Below are 17,048 nucleotides of genomic sequence, written 5' to 3' on the forward strand. Positions count from 1 at the left end.
TTTTTCATCTACACAACTAACGCACTGTGCATTATATTTCTGGTTTCTTAGCTGTGCACTCTGACCCAACTATGTGTGAGGAAAGGAGGTAAATTTGTCTTCACCTTCCCAACAACAAGTGCAGAAACTCAACACACAGTGGCCAATAGCTATGCTGAACTGAACTTGTATTTCTAAGATTAAACGGACACATTGGAGAGATACGTGAAATCTTATTACTATGTTGGTTGTTTCAAAACCATTTTTAGACTCTTACCTTCAGTACCTTTAGACTCAATTACATATTTGATGAATTTCAAACTTTCTCCCTTCTAGTATTCCCTCAGTTAATTTTCCATTATTATTAGTTCTTCTTGGTAGAGCTCAGCAAGAATGAAGAAATCAGCCAGATGTCGTTCCACGAGGAGCCTTCATTATTTCTCCTTCCAAGCATTATCTCAACGCTGTGACTCAAGCCTGTGACCACAGAAAGCACAGATCCACAGTGAAATCATGCTTTGCAAATAAGTAGTCAGCCTGAAGGGCAAATACGGAACTGTCTCCTAGTTCCGGTACTTCTGTTTCTTTCACCAAATCACTGGGCCCCACCATGAAAAGAACTCTGCCTCGTTCGCCATTCGGTGAGGCTACCAACCTTGCCCATCTCTGCACAGCAGTGTGGCAGTGAGGCCCAAGTACAGTGTCTTCCTAGGGCCTGCTTGGCTCAGTGTCAAGGATGTGGCAAAGACATGAATTGACTCATTGTAGGAAACAACATGGCTCTCTGTGTGAGCTCCGCAGTCCAATTCCTCTTCTCCACCACCACTTACAGCTCATATGACCAAGAGTAAGTCAGCTCCTCTGGGCCTCAGTTTCCTCATCTGTAGTATGAGGCTGATAGAAGAACTGCATCTGGAGTTGTTGTGGAGCAGTTCTGCAAGTCCTTTTTCATGAGTGTTTTTGTGAAGTGTGATCAAAAACACTGAGTGCGACTGAGCCACCTGACAGAAAAGCAGGCTCTTAAAACATTATGCTGCATCCTTAGCAACTTTACTTACCAGATCTGCCACTAGGCAACTTCTAGCTCTTTCCCAAAGTCAAAACAACCACGTGAGACCAATATTTTGATCCGATTCAGGACGTCACAACAGGCATTTGCCATGTGTGTTGATCACACTCCGCAGGTGAAACCCTTTCATCTGCTGCAGGAGACTGGCTCTTGTTTTCACTTTGTTCCTTTCTGGACAGTGTTGAGAAGGGCTTGACGGGTGTCCCTCCTCGTTGGGACATTCACAGGAAGAGGTCAGGAGTGTAGATGTATGGACGTGCGTGCCTGATCTGAGGTGTGGGAGTGAAGACACAGTGACAGGATGCTGTGTTGTGTCACAGGAGGATGAAGGGAGGAAGATGGAGCAATCAGGGAACAACCTCCCCACACAGGGCCTGAGCTGCAATGACAGGCTGGTGACTGAGTGCAGCAGGCCATTGGCCCCGCCCCACCAGCAAGAGAAAGGACCAAAGGTGCTTGTGGACATGGACCAAGGCCAGGAGCCTCAGATTCCAGCAAGCCCATCAGGTGAGCACATTGTCAGGGTAAACACAGGACCTTGTGCGTGCTAGACAAGTACTCCACTCAACCTCCAAGCTGCAACTTTTCCGAAGATCTGCCATTATTTAAATGCAGAAATAAGTTCAAACAGGGCACTGCAGATAAGACAGTCTGAGACTTGAGGCCTGCAGGAGACAACCAAGCGTGGGAACACACAGACATCACCGTCCTCCTAGAAATCTTGGCTGTCCCCTCTCACACACAGGCCACTAAGATAATTCCTTGGGCACTTCATTCTTGTTAGAGGAGTTTGAAGAAAATCTGTCAGACAGCTTTCCCGAAGAAATGCCTATCAGCTGCAATGACTGGAGATAACGGGAAAAAGAGCCCCAAACAGACCACCAAGGAGCAAGGACTTGCAAGAGATCTGGAAGAGAAGTAGGTGGGCTACAATGCCGGAAGGCATGGGCAGGACCTACACCTGTCCAGCAGGTGTGATTGTTCCTCCTTCTGGTCTTTTCATTGGCATCAGGGGCTCTCAAGATGTTTCATGGAAAACAGCTCTAAAAGAAAGGAGACAGGGCATTCTTCTCCCACAGATCACATTGTTCTCGGTCTCAGAGAGAGAGGATCTGGGGCTGGGGTGCTGGCTGCCTTTTCCCTTTTGGTGTGTGTGTGTGTGTGTGTGTGTGTGTGTGTATACTGGGGCTGCATGCTGTCCTGATGAAGGGAGTGGGAAACACTCCCTGGCTTTCCCTGTGAGTGGGTACACATAGCAGACTGGGGAAACAAGGGTGCTTTAGGCCACCCCTCAGTAGGCAGCATAGGGCAGAAAGTTCTGGAGTCCAGAATTTCTGAGCAAATGTCACTCATATTCTCATTAAGCCAGTTTCAGCAGCCTGCTGACTGGAGGTGATCTCTGTTTTCATAGCAGCTTGAATCTCATCTGTTTTCCTCCAGAGTCTAATTATAGAATGGCTCAGAAGACCAACGGCATTGCGTGTCCACCAGGACCAAGAAGCTAGCAGCTTGTAGAGGTGTTGATATTTCTGCTCTCTAACTAGTGATTGAGTTACTTAGTTTCTTCATTGAGGGCTCTCAGCAAAAGGAAGGGGTGTTAAAAAGGATCCATCATGGAGTCCCAGGAAAAGTTTTGTCAGGAAACATAATGTTGAAGGACTAACTGTCCACAGATCAGATGGCAGTCATAAGTGATACCCCAGTGGCACTGTTAGTAAGGGTGTCTTCAAAAACTGTCTAGGCTATAATCACCTTTTGTCACCAAATGAACATTAACTATAACGTTTACTCATTTATTTAACAAGTTGAAGTATTTTTAAATAGTAAAAAATTTAAAAGCCCTCAAAATTAGCTCCTCTCCAAATTGCATGGATACTGAGACTTAGCATAAATGATTGCTTCTGATTTGAAACAGATTTTCAATTTAATTTATTGGCAAGCGAAGGTAACTTCATGCATAATGTTTTGCTACCATCTTCTTAATGGTACCCAGTACATACTGGGTATTCAATCAATGTGTTAAATTAAATTATGTTATTAAGTAATAGAAGATCTTCAAATAGAGGTGTGCTTTTTGAGAACATTCCAATTTAAGCTGTCTTCATTCTTTGCATAAATTTTTATACACAGGCCCCAAAATACAGTAATTAGTTAATGACTTCTAAACTTTGTATAAATGTCTTAAAAAGCTACATTGAATTTCCAATTAATAGTGTGGAAGAGGGAAAGCAATTGGCCTGATGCAACTCACAGTCAGTTTGTCACTGGTTGATCAGCGGATGGTGGCTTTGATCAGACTGTCTCTGTTATGTTCTTTTGGGAAAGGCTATTATTTTGTGGCTTGTTCAGACTAGAGTATTACTGGCCTGGGGGATTGGGTGGTGTGGAAAGAACAACTTGAGAGAACATAAAATATTTGCCCAACACATTCTAAGATGTGATGCTGTTGATAGCTGTTTCTGTTAAGTTTTGGCCTTGCAGCCTTCCTGCATTTATTTATTTTTTATTTATGCTGAGGCCAGGAATGGCCAAGTGATGATGGGTCTTCACCCACAGCTAGGAGTTTGCTGGCATCCCCCGCACTGTGGATGCTTCTTTCTGGTTCCAAGTGATACGCAATAAGAGGTTTGTTGTCAAGCTTCCAAGGGAGGGAGATGGCCAGAGCTACTCCATCCTAATTTGATTGATGAGTGACCTACATTCTAAAGGGTGCACCTCTGGCAATGTGGATGATTCCCCCTTCTCAGATTGGAGAGGACCACAAAGCAGCTACCGTAGGAGGCTGTGCATGGTTCCAGGGAATTCTGAGAGCGTTAGCCATCCATCTCCTGAGGTCCTCCAGCCCCTTCTGGTGGCTTGGTGGCTCTCCCTGCCAGGCCACCCAGTTATTCCAGTCTTCTGCATTCCAAGTGCACCCTTCTAGATTTTTATTTGTTTTGCTGATGACCAGATGAAGTGGGTTTTCAATAATTGAGGTGAAAGCCTATCTTGGCCTCTTCCTAGCCTCTTTGTCCTCTTGAGTCCCCTCACTGGGTATGATTTCTGGGGTAGACATGGTTGGAGAGTTGAGGGGCCCAGAGACCCATGCAAGAGGAGGGAGAGAAGTGGGTAGAGAGATGGAGGTGAACCCCTGGCCTATGCTGCCTCTGTTTTTATCCCAAATTTCCATGGAAAGGTGAAGTTGGGGAGCCTCAGTTCAAAGTTAGGCATCCTCACCCCATATTTTCATTGTCCTTTAACATAGAACAGTGTTGTCCTCACTCATGCAGGCCCCCTGTTGTCTCCACCAGTCCCAGCCACTGTTACAGAGCACCAGGGCCGTGGGTAGCTCCTATACCCAGGTGCTCATTTCTGCAGGTCTGGGTGCTCTGGCCGTGAGTCAGAGGAGCATAGTCGGGTTCCACTTGCTTCCTCAGTTGTGGAAAGTGAGCAGGGAGCCCTCGGGGTTGTGACCTACAAGGGCATCATGCTGAGGACCACCTCAGATCCCTGCCTGAAGGTCCCATACTGGTGCCTGTGCCATGCGGGGTGTTCTGGCATGTGAGCTAGACATGTGTATTCCATCTATCAGGGTGCAGGTTGAAGGCTCTTTGGGAGTTTCCTTTCTGTCACCTTCTGCTCCCTGCATTTGTGTGGCTGCCATGAAACCAGTAACGCTGGAGGTGATGATGCAGTCAAACCCCGCTCTTACACAGCACATGCAGGCCCTGGGGTTGATCCCTGGCACAAAATGGCAGCAACCTCAACACAAGAACAGCAGCCACCCTCACATTGTATTCCTCAATGCCAGTTTTTCTTTCTCTACAACAAGGCCAACTGTCTTTCTCTTACAAAGTGACCCTGCCTCTTCCTATAGAGACGAGCTCACTATCGTGCTCTTTACCCTCTGTGGGCCTTAGCTTTCTTATCTGTAAAATGGGGACATTGGACGACATCGGTACTTTCTAGTTATTTCCCGTGTCCTTTGGAGTCAGTACTTCAGGTGAGAGAGGAGAGGACTGGAGCCAGAGGCTGATGACTCTGCTCCTTGTACCCCACCTCTCCTGTTGCAGCCCCCCACTTTGAAAATGTTTCCTTGGTGGCCAACTTCTGCAGCTGAAAAGGGTTCTAAAATCTGTGCCTGGGAAATGCTAGTCCCCAGGCCATTCTTGGAGCCACTGGGTCAGCAGATGCAAGACAAAGTTCCTACTTGGGCCTGGGAAGTTCGCATTCTGCCTGAGATCCCACCACAACCTCAGACCCTGCCTGGACAAGTGGGTAAAACAACCCCAGGTTCAGGAAAGGGAGACCAAAGGATACTGCTGGGGTCGTATGGCATAGTGACAGGATTTGCGCCTGGCCATGACTTCTGCTTAGAAGCCAGAGCTGGCTCAGGTCCCTTGCCCAGAGTGCAGCTCAGCCTGTTGCGCTCCCTCTGTGGGAAGCATGGGGTCTGTCTCCATGGCAGCCTGCCTGGTCCTGTGCATACAGATCTTAGGCTGTGTCACGCTGGTGTCCAGACCCAACTGTTGTCCTGTGGGGCCAAGGCACACCTGGCCAGTGCAGCTCCAGGGCAGCCACATCTCGGCAGCAGGGCTGTGTCCACCTGAGGGGATGGCTTTTCTACCTGGGGGTGAATGACACCCCAGGGAGGGAAGCTGTTCCCTTCTGAATCACGTGCACTTCAGCTTATAGTTTTCAAGTTCCTTGCTAGTTTTGTTTATCATAGGTGAAAGGCCTAGCGTGGAGAGATCATCAACATCAGCAAAAGCAGGATGTTCCACAGAAAACCAAATAGATTGTCATGGGAGAGGTATGGAGGGCGAGCTGTCCAGTCTCCTGTCACCTGACAGGACACTGTTGACAATGCCAATGATGAGCTCAGTCCCAGTGAAATAAGAAGAGCACATTTGAAAACAGAGCTCCCTTATTTTAAAGGAGATTCCACAACCGTTTCATCCCACACCAGAATGGATGTAGTGGGGGAAGGGCACAAAAAGATGAGGAGTATCCTGTGTGGTGGGGCATGCTTGGGATCTGGTGCACTGGGAGGCTGAGGCAGGAGGGTCACAAGTTCAAGCTCATCCTGAACAACTTAGTAAGGCCTTTCTCTCAAAATTAAAGATGAAAAAAAGCTGCAGATATGTAGCTCAGTGCAAAGGCCCTAGGTTCAATCTCCAGGGGCGAGGTGTGGGGAGAGAAATAAAAAAAGATGACGGCAGTCACACTGGTTACGGCTTTTTCAAATAGTGCAGTCAACTCTGCTTTAAAGCATGTTTTGCTGTCAGGGAGATAGCTCAGTGGCATAAGTACTTGCCTGGCAAGCGCAAGGTCCTGAGTTCAATCCCTGGTACCCCCCTAAATAAATAAATAAATAAATTCTGCAGACACAGATTTAATCAGCCCAGTTGAACTTATCATCAAACAATGTGACTTGACATGTTTGATGTTTATTCTGGAAGGAAAACGCAGAAGACAATACAGACGTAAAACCGGGGTTTAGGAACCCACACTCCCACGTGGGCACACACAAGTGTCCCCCCCTGCACACCGTCCACATCCTAGATTCCTTCCTACCCTCCCCCCACCTCCTGGTACCCTATAGCTGTGACTCTGGATGCCTGATGCCTGCTCCTGAGGGTAAATTTCAAGTCCCTTCAAAGGAAAACACTTATTTATTGTGGTATTTCTACATATTTTCTTCATTAATTGTGTATTAAACTGGATTATCGTTTTTATCAAGGTCTGATCATCTTTTCCAAAAAGAATGAATTCTTTTCTGTGGCACTGGGGATTGAACTCAGGGCCTTCGCACTGAGCTACATCCCTGCCTGGTATTTGTTTCTCTGTTTTTAAGTAGGACCTCAGTAAGTCGCTCAGTAATCCAGGTTGGGCTCAGCTTGTGGTCCTTCTGCTTGAGGCTCCTATGGTGTTGCTTTACTGGTGCACCATCACACTCAGCTTGTACCTGCTTAGGCACACGCAGCAGCTGGGGTTCAATCCCTGGAGTGCCCTGCTGGCCCTGCCCCCGGGGCACACAGGGTGGTGTCTGAGACTAGTGTGGTGGTGCACACCTGTAATCCCAGCTCTTGGGAGGCTGTAAACAGGACAATCACTATAAGTCCGATCTACATAGTGAGATCCTGTAGACCCTGTAGACCCTGTACAAAATACACAAAAAAGAAAAAAAAGAAGAAAGATGGTAGGGAGTCTTTCCAGGAAGAAGGACTCAACTACCCAAAGGCACAGAGGATGGACAGGTTCAGGAGAGGCTGGAAAGGAGGCTCAGGTGAAGTCAGTGCAACGCTGAGGATTCTGGGAGACAACAACAGGCTGGTGTTATGCTTGGAGGAGAAGAGGGGTGGAGAGAGGATTTTTCTTTCTCCCGGTGCTGGAAGCCCAGGACAGGCAGGGCTAGAGGAAAGGGAAGCAGTGTGGGTATGAGGAGGGTCCAGGTGGGCTGAGGCTGTCAGGGAGGACACAGGAGGCCCAGGGCCATAGTCAGCCTGCTTTGCCTGCCCTCAGTGGTGCACTCAGAGGAGGCTGGTTCTGGACAGTTGTCCCATGTCTACACATATTTGCTGCCAGCAGTGAGTACCATTCCTCTATGGTAGACAGCCTGCATGTCCCATACCTTAGGGTTATGGGGCTCCTTCCCTCTTCTGTCCTGACCACAACACATCTGAAGACACATCCAACACTCAAGCAAACTCAAATTTCTCCATCTGCAGGATGGACATGGTTCACCTACCTACCAAAGGACAGCATGACAAAGGACCCTTGTCTGTCCAAGGGAGACATCATGGAAGAAAGCAGTCAACTTCCTGGGTGTTCATCAGCTGGCACCAGCCAGGGCCAATGTGGAAGGGTCCATCTTTCCCCTGACCACATTCCGATGTTATTGCGTGCACACACGTGCTAGTGTTCTCGCGCACTCTCCTGCTCTCGGCACCATGAACATTTCCATTTTGAGCTGACCTTTATTCCTTCCAAAGTCACCTCTGATGGTGCTTTCTGTCCATCTGACCTTGTTCACATGGGACATGGGGAGACAGAGACATGTGTAAGATAAACACCAGGAAGAAAAATAGAGCAGGATAAGGAGACAGAGGGTGATGAGCACAGGGTGCCAGTCCTTGCAGAGGGCACAAGGATGCCATTTTGAAAAGGTGCTGCTTGAGCCCACGAAGTGAAGGAGCCAGCCCTGTCCCTGCCTGGCAAGTGTGAGCAGTGGCAGACTAAATTTGGACACTGTGAGGGTGGTGGGGACCAGGATGATGATGGGGACAATGCAGGCCAGCACTGGCCACTTCGCCATTCCTCCCGCAGGAGGCCCACCTAGCTGGGGCTGTGCCATTCAACCAGGCTCAGGACAATAAAATAAAGAATGCATGGGAGGATGCATGAAGGTGGTCTGGAGGACAGACAGGATGTCCTCTCTGACGTCCCCTCAAATGGTAGGTCTCAGTGTCCCTGGAGGTGGGCAGGTGTCAGAAGGTCACTCACGTCTTAGAATGTTCACCTGACCCTTCTGGACACACTGTGACTGTTTAGATCTAGAATGTTCCCCCCAGGTCTCATGTGTGGAGAAAGTGGGACCTTTGGGAAGGTGATGGGATCATGGGGCAGTGACACTCAGGAGGGACTCATCCCTTGATGAGCTCCTGGCTGAATGTGCAGTTGGGAGGTGGAAGAGGTCCCTCCTGGGCACATGGCCTGGAAGGTGCACCTCCCCCCTTCCCCTCTGGCTCCTCTCTTTGCTCTCTGCTTCCTCCTCACCATGACACCAGCAGCTTGTGTCTGACCAGCCCCTTCTACTATGCCCTTCTTGCCCTGGAGCCAGCCATGGACTGAATCCTCTAAAACCATGAGCCAAAATGAACCTCTCCTTCTTCAGGCTGTCAGGCTTGGCTATTGCATCTCAGGGATAGGAAAGGGACCGAAGGCTCACACCTACTGTTTTCAAGTGTATTCAGAACACTTTTCATGTGTCTGGAGCTGCATTCTTGTCCTGGCTTCCCACCCTTGGCTATGAGAAGAGTAATGTTGTCAACAAAAGTTCCCCTCTTCAAGATGATCCACACCATTTAATTTTTTAACCGGGCCCATCCACTGGTTCTATGTGGCCATTCTATTGAGAGTCCCAAATTGAATTTGTATGGATCACTCATGCAAAAAGCCTTTTAGAGAGAGTGGTGGGCAGACTGTGGGGGCAGGAAGGGTTTGCTTGACGGAGTCTAACTTGAATTCTCTCTCCCCTCCCTCCTTCCCTCCCTCTCTTCCTCCTTCCTTCCCTCCCTCCCTCATTCCTCCTTCTATCTCTCTGTCTTTCTCTCTCTTTCTCCTTTCTCTTCATTCCATTCTGCCAGAGTTGAAAAGAAAATAGATTCTTTCTGTAGAGGGTGTTTCAGCACTGACGGGCAAGGACTTAAAGCCCTAAAACTGAAGGACACATCCCTCTGCTTTTGAGGGTAGAAGGCAAGGCCTAATGGGAAAGCACCAGCATCACTGTAGCTCTTCTTTCTCTCCCTAGCTGCACACACAGTCCAGGATGGACATATGCACCTCTCCCCACAATCCCAGGGCTCCTGTCCCTGTGACCATGGAGGTTCAGGAGGAGCCTGGTGAAAGGTAGCGGAGCTGAGAGTGTGGGCCTGAGCTGAGCATCCCTGGGGGCGGGGAGGGTGAGCCTCCGTGGGGAGATGTTGACAGCCGGCCCCAGCCAGGCGGTGGGCCTTTCTTTTCCTTAGATGCATCCCAAAGGGAATTCTGGGGCCAGGGGCAGGACAGCATTTTTCATCTTGACACCTTCTCGTTATTAACAGTCCTCCTGGGCCTCTTTCACATGTCCTCCTCCTCCCTTGGGAATCCCTGCTGTCCCAGCACTCCGGGAGGATGAAGCAGGAGGATCACATGGTTGAGTCCAACCAGGGCACCTTAGCAACTTAGGGAAACCCTACCTCAAAATAAAAAATAGAAGAAGGGCTGGGGATGCTACTTAGAGCGAAGGCCTTGGGTTAAATTCCCATTACTGAAAAAGAAAGACGTTGAAGTGACTCAGATCTGATTTCTGGAAAATGCTTGTCCTATTATTGCGGAACAGAGAAGGAAGAGCAGAGGGCCAGCTGTGTCTGTTGCTGGTCTACATCTGGGTTCCTCACCCACCACCTGTTTGGGCCTCAGTTTCACAGGCTCTGGGAACACAGCCCACTCTTACTCGTTGTTGGAGAATTGAGGAAGGATTTCTGGGCTCCTCCTACAAACAGGGTCAGAGTCTATGTGGGGCACAGATCACATGCCCCTTGGCTGCCTGTTTGCTGTGCCCAATCTGCACATCCCATTAAAGAGGGTGACAATGCTGAGGTTAGCTGTGAGGTTGCAGCACAGGTCAGCACCCAAAAACGGCCACCTCCCAGGGCCTCCCTGAAAGGATGGCCTTATTTAACCAAAAAGACAGAAAAGAAATAGGACATTATGGGAACATAGCTGAGGTTCAGATTTAACAGGCACCCTATGAATCTGTTGTATTTGCTGACTCTACCCCCAAAGGCTTGAACAGCCTCACCTCTGGGCTTTGTGCACACTCATGTTATGTGTTTGTCTTCTATTCATCCTATACAACTCCAGGAAAAGCTCACTCTGGGCAATTTTCATAGAGACACAGCCTGGCTGTCTCTAACCACTCTGAACCTCAGTTCCCTCATCTGTAAGACTGCTGCGTTGTTTTGCTTTTTTCTTTTTTTCTGCACTGAGCATTGAACCCAGGGGCCTTCTACCACTAAGCTACACCCACACCCTTTTCATTCCTTTATTTATTTTTATTTTGAGATAGGTGCTTCCTAAGTTGCCTAGGCAGGGCTTGAACTTGCAATACTCCTACCTCAGCATCCCTCAGAGCAGGGATGACTGATATGTGTGACCACAGCTCTGCTCTGACTAACAAATTGTTAGATCCGCGGATGAGCTGTCAGGATGTCAGGCCTGACTCTTCCCTGTGTCTGCTGATCAGTTCCTCATATACAGGCATTCTCTGGGCACAAGCACACAGCGGTTCTCCTCCTTAGCCTGAGGGTTGGGATGCATGAGACACACCAGAAAACCTTCAAGGTCAAGACAGATTGCAAGGACAGATCTAAGCCAACACTCAAGCCTGGCATACAGGGTTGGTTCAATAGGAAGCTCGCCCTTATAACACTGTGTCTGTGGGTTTTCATTACCTTTAGAAGTGTGTGGCATGTGATATTATTTTCAATAAATATTTGTTGAATGAAAGAGCAAATTAGTGAGTGAATGTGACTCTCTGCCTGGGTCATTTCAAAATACAAGCAAACTGCTTACAATTGTCTTTGGCTTCCTGGAGTTGTCTGGCACAGAGACTGCGTTTAAAAGAAGTTTGCCTCAGATTACTCCACATGGTTTACTGTGCTTTTCACTGACAGGTCCCCAGGTGATCCCCTGGGTGGCCTGGATCACACACCCCGGCCGGTGTGAGCTGAACCCTGCGAGCTGAACCCTGCACTGACCCCCAAAACGTGTGGGAGCATCTATTCCACACACGAGCTTCCTTTTCCATCTGGTTCTCCAACTTCCAAATCTTTCTGTAGCCTTATGAAGTAGCTCAAAGAAGGACACATCAAAGTCTAAAACTTGTTTTCAGCACTGGTGTTTAAACCAAAGGCCTTCAACAAACTGAGCTGCATCTCCAGTCCTATTTATTTTTATTTTTTATTTTGAGACAGGATATCCAAGAGTTGCTAAGTTTCCCAGGCTGACCTTGAACCTATAATCCTTCTGCCTTAGCCTCCCAGAGTACAGGAATTACAGGCATGTGCCACCACACCTGGCTTGAATAAAGCCTTTTAAAAGGAAAGTTAGTTTTTATTTCTATGGCCAGTTCATGTTCCCAGGCAAAATGAACCTTCCAGATCCCCTTACTTGGGAGGAGCAGCTCCATTCTGTAGTTCCTCTTCCTTCCATGTAATAAAGGGACCATCTCTCCCTTTACTCTCCTCTTGTGCGCCTTGAAAAACTATATCTCATCTCCTGCTTCACATTTCCTGAATTCCTTAGGATGTGTTTGTGTTTGTGGTCCCTCTTGACTTTTTTTTGTCATCTTCCCTGGGAAGGAGCTGATGTTGTAATTTCTGGGCCACCTTGGTTTGCGTCTCTGGAGGCTCCCAGGGTAGCTGGGCTTTGCTCAAACACTCCCTTCCTCATCCACATCCTCTTCTTGGAACAGTACAAGAGCTCTGTGAGACACTGTTCCTCCAAGAACACCTGGCTGTTTCAGGGTCCCTGTTTGACCCCTGATCTCCTTCAATGGACGCCTTTCAATGAATCCTTAAGCCTGTTGAAATCTCCTTTCTGAAAGTCTATATCCTTAAAGTGAACCCCACATTCTGACACCCCTTACCTGGTCCTCTGGGCACACTGGGGTCAGACACCCTTTCAATTTTATGCTTCTTACTGCCTAAGCCTCAGATTCAAGGAGACACAGAGACCTTACCTGTCACTGGCACTGGGCAGTTGAAGTTTGCAAGCCAAACTGCCCTTCATGTACCCCATGCTTGATTTACTTGAGACATATCCCTTGGCTTAAACCCCTCCTCAGGGAGGAGGCCAGAAGCCAGGGACCATCCAAGTGAGCTTTACTCTGAGAGCGGTGCAGAGTCACATACAGTGATGCCTGGAAAGTGTACAGGAACTTGTCCTCACTAAAGGCAATCAATTTGTGGAGTACACAGAAATCTGTGCCCAGAGAAACAAATCTCATCAACATTTGCAGAATGGTCACTGAGTTTGGAACCTGGCAGCTGATTGCCTTCAATTGGCCATTTGAGGACACAGAAGTTAAGCAGAGGCAGTGGCCTAACATTTTTCATCAATACTGTCTTAGTCTGTTTTCTGTTGCTATAACAAAATACCCCAGTCTGGGCACTTTAAACAGAAAGTTTGATTTAGCTTACACCTTTGGAGGCTGAACATTAAAGATCAAGTAACTCCATCTGCTTGGCTTCTGGTGAGGATACCTTGCTGTGTCACAACACGTGGTAGAGAAGCAGAAAAGAAAATGGCCCTGTGTAAGGAGGTCAGCTCATGGGAATAGTGTGCTAGTATAACAACAAGCTTTCATGAGAATTAATTTACTCCGGAGACCACTACCTCCTTCCCGGTCCTCACCTGCAGTGGCCTGATAGCCTCCATTATGCTCTGCTTTGTAAAGGTCCTGCCCACCACCTCCGTACTGCTGTGCTGAGCACCAGGGTTCCTGCTCATGAACCATGAAGGACACCTTCAACGCCCATCCAAGCTGTAGCAAATGTCAACATCTCAGGGGTCTGAGGCCAATGAGCTTTTGCCATTTGGGGAAAGCAATCATAGGGATCCGAGGGCACAGCAAGGACACATTACAATTTTTCTGAAACTATTAGAAAGGAACCACGGTATCTGTGTGGCCATTGTATTCCCTTGCTGATGAAGGAAAACATGGCGACCATGAATGAGTCTTCTTCCATTCCCTATGCATCTTCTTCTCCAACGTCACTCACTTTTTCCCCTCAAATAAATTAATGTGGTTACAGAGGTTACTTCAGGGCACTGTATCACCTTTAAGACTGAAGAGTTCTGTGCAATAATAGGCCCATTAGTGTGCTGAGACTAATTGTGCTGTGTGTTCATTAATACCTGCTACTCTACATGTGTGAGGCATGATTAGAAAATATGGCGAATGCTTAGCTTGTTTTAAATAATGCATTGCAGTAAAATACACATTGTCATTAATCCCTCTTGCTTCCAATACACAGATCCCACCATTCTGGCCATTTTTCTAAAGCAGTTTATAGTTCACATTTATGGCAATTTCTGTCAAATAGAAACACTATAGTATGTGTCCTCATTAACCTTATTCACCCGATCTGGCACCACTTGGCTTCCAGCCCTTCCCTAAAACCCAAATAACAATGGTAGGTAAAGCTTTAGAATCAGTTCAGAAAATCGAGGCAGCCACAACAGTGCAACTAAAGAAACTCACAAAAGAAGCCTTCCAGAACTACTTCAGGAAGCAGCAACAACGGGACAGATGTGTGCTTGAAGAGGAGACTATTTTGATGGCCATTAATGGCTAGATGTCTTTTATGGAAATAAGGTTTTTAAAAACTTAAACACTCACCATGTTTTGTAATCACACCTTCTACGTGCAAAATTCCCTGCTCCTGCTCACAATTCCATGAATTCATCTGTATTCGCACCTCACTCTGCTCACACATGTGAGGGGGCAGGTGGTAACCAATTCTCTCTCCTGACTTTCCAAGTTAGGACACAGGATGCAAAGGGGTTCCTTATTTCATCTGAAGTCACCCGGGAAGTCAGTGGTACACACTTTTACTGGGGCTCATGTTATGCTTGCTGTGACACAAAGCAAGGACTTGTGGTCGTTCCCTGCTTTCCTTGGAAACATTGTCCACACAGAATTACACACACAGAAATAAGCGACAGTGCCTGAAGTCCTGTGAGAGGGGAGAAGGCCTAGTATCCAGCTGGACACCAGAGGACCCAGGCACTGCCAAGTTGTGTGGCACTGGGCAAAACTAGGTGGGCTACCGGTCCACGTGATTCTCTGTCTTACTACTGTAAGACAGTGAGAGGTAGTGACCTCTAAGGTCCGTCTCTGTTCCATGCCTTTGATTTCCTGTGGTTGATATGCTTCAGGCATAGATTACATGGGCTCTGGGAAGGATATTTGTCTATCTCATGTCTTGAGGACAATGGCAATTTTACCTGTCACCCAGAATCATTGGCAACAGCAGCCCCTTCAACTTTCAAAGATAGCCCAGTTTGGATGATGTCATAGGTAAACCAAACTGTAACAGATGAACCTGGCTTCATAGCCTACCCTCAGCAGGACCACTGAAGTCAGGTCTGGGGTTGTGGGCCTCAAGACAAAGTAAGTCTCGAGGCCCACCCTTCAGAAATGTAGATGCCCAAGTACTCCAAAGTTTAAGATCAGTCCCAGTCACCCTGCAGCTGAAAGGGAACTGTGCTATTCATGCAATTGTGTTTACAGAGCATCTATTTTTTTTTTTTTTTTTTTTTTTACAGAGCATCTATTACGTCTGTATTTGTTTTAAAACACAGGCTGCTGGAAATGTACCTCTTATGTTTCCTGCAGCAGACCAGCAGGAGACTTACAGATTGGCTCTTGATTTTTGTTGTCCAGGGTGGAAATATAACTTGATGTCTTTTATAATGGCAATTCATGCTATGGAGAGGGGCTGTTTTTGTTTTGAAAATACAAGTGGAGAGAAGACTTCCAAGGCTTTGTGAGAGGGCCCCTCGGTATAGTTCCTGGCCATCTTCTACCTTGGCTGCAGGCAGATCCTTTCTACCTGGCTGAAGATTCCTTTTAGCATCCCATGAAATTTTGATTTTTCCCAAAGCACAAGGTGGGTGGTGTGTGAGGGGAACAGTAATCTCACTGCACCAGCATCTGGAAATTACATTTAGCGTGATCTGACACGGTGGGGTTAGTGTCTCTTTTTATTAGAATATTAGAAGCAAGTGTTAGGCTGCCATACCACTCTCCTGGTCCCCAAAGAAGATTCTCAAGGGTGTATGAGTCACCTTGCAAAACTGGAAGGCTGAGCAAAGGAGCAGCTGCCTTGCTCCTTGATGGCAGGAGGAACTGAGGGCATCCCTCGGGCCCTCCTGTCCCCACTGAGCAAGGGGCTCTTCTCTTCCACCTATGTTCTCAAAAGGAAAAGACACACCAAGCATGAAGACAAATCTGGCACAGGAGAGCTTCCATGCAGCCCATCGCTGAGGGTTTTGTGGGACGAATGTGCCCTGTTTGGGTCTTTCACCTTGCAGAGGACCATTGGGTGCTGCTACCCGCCCCCCATCCGGGGCTCTGTCCTCAAAGCGTCCTGCTGCTGTCCTGTATTCTGACCTACACTCACAAGCCCTTTGGAAAGTTCTTCAGCAAACACTTAGCTGTGTCTAATATGTGCTTTACAAGTTGTAAGCAACCCCTAGCCAAGGAGAAAGGCCAGCAGGAGTCTCTGTGGAGCGAAGTTCCACAGGATGCCCAAAAGCCATTAAGAAGTGGAGGCGACAGACACATGGTTAAAAGGTGAAAAGAGAACCTTAGGGAAACACACCATTAACATCAGCGTGAGGAGAGAGGAAAGTGCGAAGTGTGACAGCAGAGAGGCCTCAGCTCACCCGGGCCTGGAGGTGGGCATCAAGCTGCAGGGGCAGGTTGGGTAATGAGGAAGAGAAGCTCGGAAGTCCTTCACTTGGCCAGGACTGGGCTAATGGCTGCAGAATGTTATAGGTGTTTAAGCATTAACCTCAAGAGAGAATCATCTAACCCCAAAGTTCCACCTTGGACAGCAAGAAAGGTCATGCTGGAGGTCAGCCCGCAACTCTTTCATCATTGGCTCCTGGGAGATTCTTCTTCTTGAAAACCCAAGACCGCCCTAAGGCCACGTCTGCCCCATTTGTTTTATTGGAGCATCAGTGAGGAGTGGTGAAAAGAGGTACAGGGCCTTGCTACACAGCTTGGATTCATAGTAATTCGCCTGTCTCAGCCTCCACAGTGCTGGGATTACAGGCATGTACCACCACATCGGGTTTTGGGGCCATGGCATGGTGTGCTGGGGATTGAACCTGGGTCCTTGTTCTTGCCAGGAAGGTGCCCCAGAGCTATCTCCCCAGTCCCAAATCTCTGAATTTCTTACCTGCATTTTCTTCATACTCATTCTGAGCTGGAAAATGGGTCAACAGTGAGGGTGTATGTTTGCAGAAACAATTCACCTACGAGAAGTGATCAAAAACATGATGAATACTTAACATTTAAAAAAATTATTACAGTATGACATGCTGTTACTCTCCCTCAGAGTATTCCCACCTGCATTGAACATTGATTCCACTGTTCTAGTCACTCAGTCAAGCAGTTTTGAAAGTCCTCTTTTGCAAGTTGTGTTATGAGGTCTAATCAAGATTATGGTGAGTTCTGCTGCCA

Source organism: Octodon degus, unplaced genomic scaffold (assembly GCF_000260255.1).
Source record: "Octodon degus isolate 3935 unplaced genomic scaffold, OctDeg1.0 scaffold00031, whole genome shotgun sequence".
NCBI lineage: Eukaryota > Metazoa > Chordata > Mammalia > Rodentia > Octodontidae > Octodon > Octodon degus.